Raw genomic sequence first — 8,094 nt, forward strand, 5'->3', positions numbered from 1 at the left:
TGATACTTGATGTCTAGAACCAACTTTAAACTGTTAAGCCATCCTAAATGGTAGCACCTACTTGCTGCCTGTGGCTATAGTCAAGAGAGGGTTCAATAGTCTCCATTAAGAAGGACTCTTGGGGATGTATTAGTCAGGGTAACTAATGCAAGCTGCTAAAACAAACAGGCCTATCCCAACAACAGCTCATTTCTGACTAAAGTTGGAGACCAGTGAGGGTTGGTTGGGGTGAGGTGCTCTGCTTTGTAGTGTCACTGAGGGACCCAGGCTGCTCCCTTCTTGTTGTGCTGCCATCTCCTACACATGGACTCCAAGGTCCCTGTCAAAGGAAAGGGAGAGAATGGGGGAAATGTCCATGTCCTCTTCACCCCACTAGCTTGTGAGCAGTATACAATGCTTTCACATACATTACACTGAAGAAAAATTTGTGGATGTCACAGGGCTGGGAAAGGTGGTTTAGCTGCGTGCTCAGGAGGAAGAAATGGTTCAGGTGAGCTCTAGCTGGTCTCTGTCATGAATTCATAATCCTGGTTCCACCTCTTCCCAGTTGGTGGCCTTGGCCTTAAGCAAGTTCATTAAACTCTCTGGGCTCCTTTTCCTCCTCTGTAGAATGGCATTGATGATAGGGCTGATCTCATAGGGATGTTATGAGATCAAGGGAGTGTCTTAGTCTGCTCAGGCTGCCATAACAAAGTACCACAGGCAGGGTGGCTCAAACAACAGGACTTTATTTCTCACAGTCTGGAGGCTGGAAGTCCAAGCTCAAGATGCCTGCAGAGTTGGTGTCTGGTAAGTGCTCTCTCCTTGGATTGAAAATGGCTGCCGTCTCACTGTGTCCTCATGTGATCTTTCCTCCATGCCAGCCGGTAGAGAGAGAGGAAGCAAGCTCTCTGATGTCTCCTCTTATAAGAGTGCTCTCATGACCTCATCTCAACCTAATTACTTTCCAGAGGTGCCATCTCCAAATACCATCCCATCGAGGGTTAGGGCTTCAACATATGAAATTTGGGGGACACAATTTAGTCCATGGCAGGGAGTTAATATATGTGAGACCCTGTGTGCCCAGCCCAGAGCAAGCTCAGTAAACATGAGCTATCACTCAGCCTGCTCCAAATCAGAACTACTGACAATGCCTGTGTTTGACTTCATATAGCTCCTTACAGTTTACAACGCATTCTCACCCTCATAACCTTTTCTACTTGGAGCCTCTTAGCAGCCCTGTGAGGTAGGCTTTTTCCAGATGAGAAAACTGAGGAGAGGCTGGGCTATGTGCCAAGGTCACATGCACTTAAGCAGCTAAGCCTCCTGACTCAGTCCAGTGTTCTTCCTGTATCTTTCTGAGAACACAGTCACCTTCTTTAGCACAATGTGGTGTCCTGGACCCAATCCAGGGCTGCTGAGAAGCTTGCAAAGAGGGTTTGAGTTACGGGGAATTGATGAGTCTACTTCTGGTCCCATACCTTGGGATTTCATGGAATGTTTCAGAGTATTTTTGTCCTAGATACTAAATTTGCCCTAGGGACAGACCTATTGACTTACCTCTCTGTGAAAAAGCAGCTCCATGCCCTCAGCAGTGAATATTGAAGGTCCAGTCGACAAAGTTATCAGGAGGAATGGCAATAGGGAAGTACCCCAATTCAGGGTGACAAGAGATTTTCACGTATTGAGGTGTGGGGTAGCTATTCTGGTTCAAAACTGATTGGCTTGAACTAAAGAAGCCTGACTCATGGCCTATGAAACATACACTGTACTTCTGCTTGAACTATTAAAGTATGGAATGCATTAAACATTATCTTGAAACAAAAGAGTGTATGCTTTTAAGATAAGAATGCATACTCCCCCTCCTAGGCCCACCAGTATCAGTACCTCCAGTATTAGTACTCCTGAGGATGAGTTCCCTTTCCTGGACGTCAGGGTCATGTTGACTTGCTAATTTGCAACTCAATACCTCTTTGAAACTTTGATGAATATATATCCTGGGTGTGTTTAATGTGTGTTCTTTGTTCTAAAAAAGTATAAAACTGTACTGAAAAGCATGCTTCTCTGGAATGCTTCCTTCCTTTGTGGAGACTGCCCTCCTGGTTATAATCCTCAGCTTGGTCAAGTAAAACTAACCTTATCTCTCATATCTATAGAATGGTTATTGGTCATTTTGCATTGACAAGGGTTTCTCAATCATTTTCAGCCCAGCCCACAGTCCAGATGGGGAAAGATTTTATTACCACATGCCAGCAGAAATAGTTTCTGTGTATGAGATTCTTTTCGCCAAGGGAAGGTAAAGCGTAAATTATTCCCATTTAAATGCATAACCATTGCACTGGCTCGTTTTAGATACCAGTGAATTCAGCCATGGAGAATGGTTTAATTTCTCTATTGATTTCAGAAACAATGTCTTGTTTGCTGTAGATGGGCAATAAGCAATTTTCAAAAATTCATCTACAAAGAAGTATTTTTATTTTTCATGAATTCTGCTTTTGCTCAAGCATGTCTTCAGATTTTGGAAATCCACGTGACACAAGAAATCCTTTGTTTCCTCCAGATGTTTATCTGCATGAGCTTTCCATCCTGTTTGTTTATCTAGGGTTCTATATCGGTGAGAAGACCTCCCCTAATTGGTAGATGTGTCTGTGACTGGACATATAAAGTATTTTTCAGTTGTTAATCAACCCATTGGTATACGTTAAGGAAGTAGTGGATCAGTCATCAGGGAGCAGGTGGGGGAAGTTTGTGACTTTTGCAACAAGAGCTGAGAAAGGCTTGAACATTCGATGGGGGCAGGGAACAGCCATAATCTCAGCTCAGTTTATTGCCTTTCATTCAACAAGAAGTGGCCTGGAACACGAGCTTCATGGGAGGTTGGCTCAGGTTACGGGCTTGTGAATCTGTAAAAGAATGGAGCCTCCTGCCAACAGAGGGAAGATGACATGTGGGAGGCAGGATTCTAGCATGACCTGACCTGTCGTCAGAGTCTGCTGGTAGCGCTGAGCCAGATGTAGGTCAGGAAGCCAAGGGAAAAAAGACCGGCTTTGCTCAAGCCTGGGGCCAGCCTTGGCAGTGGACCAGCACATCAGCTCGAGACCAGGGGGCAGTTGGGAACCAGGGTCTGTGTATCTAAGACAAACCTGAGTTAATGAAGGCAAAATATCTGTTAACTTGCCCCTTTTTGCTTTTCTATTTGCTTGCTTGCACATTAGCTTTTCAACTAGGGCCTCCCCTCCCTTTAGATCCTGGTAAATGGATGGAGATACTACATTTCACGGCCTTTGGCTGTCCCTAAGATGTTTGCAAATCTCCAGGTGAAGGAGTAGCGCTGGGGGAGGAGGTAGTGCTTGCTTTCTGAAGACATAAAACTCCACACCTGGCTTCATTTCCACACACCTGAAGCTCACACACATCCTGACCCCTCGTGGAGATTTGGGAGTAGGCATTGAGGATGGGGAGGAGGTGTTCAAGAGATGGAGGAGGGTTTTGCCTTGCAGAAATGCATCCAGAACATGAGGAATCCAGAAAATGTTCTTTGGTGACCCCACCATGCTGGATTTCATTTTGTCCCGTCCTCTCCATCTTTTTGGCTCCCTCCCTCGTTCATGCATCTCTCCCCTTCCTTTTTAGCCGCAAAACAACCCATTCCTTCCCTGTCTCACCCAGGGCAGCCTCCTCATTCTCTGAAGTCTCAGTCCTTGCTGACATTCATCCCACAAGATCTCATCTACCCCAGCCTGGCCTCTCCAGGCTAAAGATTCTGTACCAGTTAGAGTTCTGGGGCCAGCTGTACTCTCTGTTTTTAATTTCACTTCTCTAGGAAAGTTTCTTTTGGAAATTCCACCCTTGCTCAGGTGAACTAAGAGAGTCAGGGCAAGAATGCTGGTGGGGTTGTGCATGGCTGGAGACCCAAAGTTGTTCTGGTCTCCCCCGTTCCAGCTTGTGCCTGTAGAGAGCAGATGAGCTGGCCAGCAGGGAAACCCAGCAGCTGGGCAGGGACACAGCTCCTTCCCAGTCGGCATGATCGCTGTACTCCAGAAGCTCCCTGGGAGGGGGAACATGTTCTAGAAACATCTATCTAGAGAGCAAATTTGCCCGGAAGTTTTTTGTTCACTTTTTAAATAGACTTTATTTTTTAGAGCTGTTTTAGATTCATAGCAAAACTGAGAGGAAGGTACAGAGATTTGCCATATACAGCCTGCCCCCCGACACACATAGCCTCCCCCACTATCAACATCCCTCACCAGAGTGGTACATTTGTTACAACTGATGAACCTACACTGACGTGTCATGATCACCCAGAGTCCGTAGTTTACATCAGGGTTCACTCTTGATGTTGCACATTCTATGGGTTTGGACAAATTACAGTAGGTATCCACCATTACAGTATCATACAGGGTAGTTTCATTGCCCTAAAGACCCTCTGTGCTCCACCTGTTCGTCCCTCCCTCATTTCTGCCCCAAAGTTTTCTTCTTAAAAATGCATTTGAAGTTCGATTTTCATTCATAATATGTTCATGTTTGTATTAATATAAAAATAATATATTCTTCAGGTTTGCAGTATCTGTACATTTATATCTTCTGCTATGTGTCAGGCACTGTACCAGGCTGGGGCCTGAGTGGCAAGCAGGACTGATAAGGAACTGAGGATCTAGGTGGAGAGACAGATGTTAATCAGTCAGCCCAACCAATGGTATTTATCTGGAGGCTGCGTACCTTCAAGGGTCTAGTAAACCTGGTTGTCAAGTTGTATGCTACTCTCTTCCAAAATCTTTGTGTAGCTATTCCAACATTTGGCTCACAGTAGGGACTTAGTGGACATTGGCTGAATGATTGAGTAAAGGGGTAAATGTATGAATTATAAAGTTTGACTGTGATTCTCATCTCGGAGGGTTATGGTTAATTTTATGTGTAAACTTGATGGGCTAAGGGATGCCCAGATAGCTGGTAAAACATTATTTTGGGGTGTATTTGTGAGGTGTTTCTGAAGAGATTAGCATTAGGTTTCAGTAAAGAAATGGGCCCTCACCAGTTGAGGCGGGTGATCATCCAATCCACTGGGGGCCCGGATGGAACAAAACGGCAAAGGAAGGGTGAATTCTTTCTCTCCTCTTGAGCTGGGATGACTGACCATCTTCTCCTGCCCACAGACATCTGAGCTCCTGGTTCTTGGGCCTTTGGACTTCAAGGCGTACACCAGTGACCCCTAGTTCTCAGCCCTTTGACCATAGAAGGGAAGCTACACCCTCAGCTCTCCTAGTTTTCAGGCCTTTAAACTCAGACTAAATTATAGCACAGGATTTCCTGGGTCTCCAGTTTGCAGACAGCAGATTGTGAGACTTATCAGCCTCCATAACTATGTGAGCCAATTCCTAGAATAAATCGCCCCTTCGCTCTCATTCTCTCTCTCTATTCTATTGGTTCTGTTTCTCTGGAGAACCCAGACTAACACAAGGAGCTTGATACAGTCCCTCTAGGTTAGAGATGAAATCCAGGGAGTGGAATCCAAAAACACTGGTGCTTAAAGATTCTCAGAGATGATTGAACTTAACCCCTTAATAGAGAGTTGAGGAGGATGAGGCCTAGAGAAATAACACGGACATGCAACTCATCCAAACTATAACTAACTAGAACTCTAGTTTCTGGATTAAGCACTGTGGATCTGAATGCAGTGCCCATGCTGCTCGTCGTTCCAGGCACACTCAGACGATTGGTAACCCTGCTTGGTATAGATGTCAACACACATGATGCATTCACTGATAGGGATCATCACCAAGCTGGTGTTTCTAGGACCAGAGTTAACCAATGTCAAGGTCATAGTGATGTGGGATCGGTGAGCCAAGGAGTCGAAAGAAAGATTTCTTGGACTCTCAAGGTCTGGCAGTAGTACTCTTTTATTTAGAGAATAGTGTGGGATAGCGTGGGGACAGGACCCATGGGCAGTCAGAGCTGCTGCAGGCATGGGTTGAGGGTAGGGCTAAATTTAAGGCATAGGTATGTGAGTTATCTCTTTACAAGACAAAGGAAAGAATATGTAAAAAAAAGTCATTAAAATGGTATCAGTGCAGGTGGGGTCTGGTTATTGGGGGGGGGTCCTATAATTTTTAGATAAGAATCAAACTGGATTAAGTAAGTGGCTGAAGCCACCACTTTAAATATTATTTTTAGCTAAAGACAAAGGAGGATGTTTGGGGTGGAGGGGGGTGTTGATCATGGGAGATTACCACACAAGTACAGTAAACAAGATGCAGATTTAAGTCCTTGCCTTTGGCATTGATTAAGAGTTTCTAGAGATAAGGTCATCCCCCCTTCTTCCTGGTACAGAGAGGGAGACACCTTTACACAGGAGATTTCCTTTACAATGTAAATGTCTCTAACAAAGGGTAAGTAAATTCTACTCATCAGAGCCTCCTTCCCATCTGCAGTTTTTAAAAGTAACCAGCCTAAAATAATCCTCATCAATAGTGTGGATGCTGGCTGCTTCCCTAGCCCCCTGACTGCCTGCTGGAGTGTGAGTCAAGGGCATGGGGCTGAAAAAAACAGGCTGCTAGGAGCCAGGGAGATGGGTTGGCAGGAACGCATGATCTGTAGACTATCTTTGGTCTATTCCTGGCTGGATTTCCATTTAATTAAGTGCATGATGATCCACCAGCAGTGGATGATGAGGTTGCCATCCCTGGAGGTCTCCTGGCTCATGTAGTGGCTTCCCCACTGAAGAGGCTTCAGGAGTCTCTTGGGGGCTCTTTTTGGGGGTCTTGGGAACACCACTAGTGAGCTACACAGGTGTGTATCTGTGTGTCCTCTGGTTTCTGTAGGTGTGAGCTAGGGTGATTTAGACAAAAGACAGGTTTTGGGGAACTAGAATTCAGCCTCTGTGCCTTGCTAGGTGGTGTGTTCTTGAGCAAGTCACTGAGCTTTTCTAAGTCACTTCAGTTTCATCCTCTGTATCATCTGTGATAGGGGGATAATATTGACAAGAGATTTTCACATATCGAGGTATGCGGGGTATCTTCTGGTTCAAAACTGATTAGGCTTGAACTACAGAAGCCTGACTTATGGCCTATCAAACACACGTTGTACATCTGCTTTAACCATTAAAGAACGCACTCTCAAGAATGCATACTTCCCCTCCTATGCCCTATTGGTAATGCCCAATGCCCCTGGTAGTCCCTTTCCCAACATCAGGGTCATGTTGACCTGCTAATTTGCAATGGAATACCTCTTTGAAACTTTGATGAATATGTATCCTGGGCATGTTAATGTATGTTCTTTGTTCTAAAAAGGTATGAGTGTACTGAAAACCATGCTTCTCTAGAATGCTTTCTTCCTTTGTGGAAACTGCCCTCCCGAATTATAATCCTTACCCTGGCTCAGGTAACACTCACCTTATCTCTCTTATCTATAGAATGGTTATTGGTTATTTTGCGTCAACATTATTTACCTCACAAAACGGATGTGAGGGTTAGGAATAACATCTGGGGTCGACCCTGTGGCTGAGTGGCTAAGTTCACATGTTCCTCTTTGGTGGCCTGGGGTTTTGCCAGTTCGGATCCAGGGTGTGGGCATGGGACCGCTTATCAGGCCATGCTGAGGCGGCGTCCCACATAGCACAACCAGAAGGACCACAACTACAGTATACCACTATGTACTGGGGGGCTTTGGGGAGAAGAAGAAGAAGAAGAAGAAGAAAAAAAAAAGGAATAACATCTGTCAAATGCCCAGCACAGTATTCAGTAGATGGAAGCTGTAGGTGATGGTCATCATCATAATTATTAGGTAAGGGGCCCCACTCTCTGATATCCATGAGGATAAGAGCTGAGATCAGAGTTTGTATAATAGTTAGTGTCTCCTTCAGAGAGGGCAAAGGACTCCTGCCCCCACCCCCCAGCTGCTTCCTGTCAGGTCCTATTGGACACTATGTGGCTCTAATACTATGTGAGGACTTGATGGAGGCACCCTGTCAGTTCGACATCAGGTCTTCAGGTCCTCATGACATTGCTGTGGGGGGTGGTGACGCAAGTGCAGGTGACTAAATTGAGTGGGGCCTGACTTCCCTACGATATTAGCAAGACATCCCTTCCATTGGAACATTCTACATTGATTGGTCCAGTA

Source organism: Equus caballus, chromosome 2, assembly GCF_041296265.1.
Source record: "Equus caballus isolate H_3958 breed thoroughbred chromosome 2, TB-T2T, whole genome shotgun sequence".
In the NCBI taxonomy this organism is placed as follows: domain Eukaryota; kingdom Metazoa; phylum Chordata; class Mammalia; order Perissodactyla; family Equidae; genus Equus; species Equus caballus.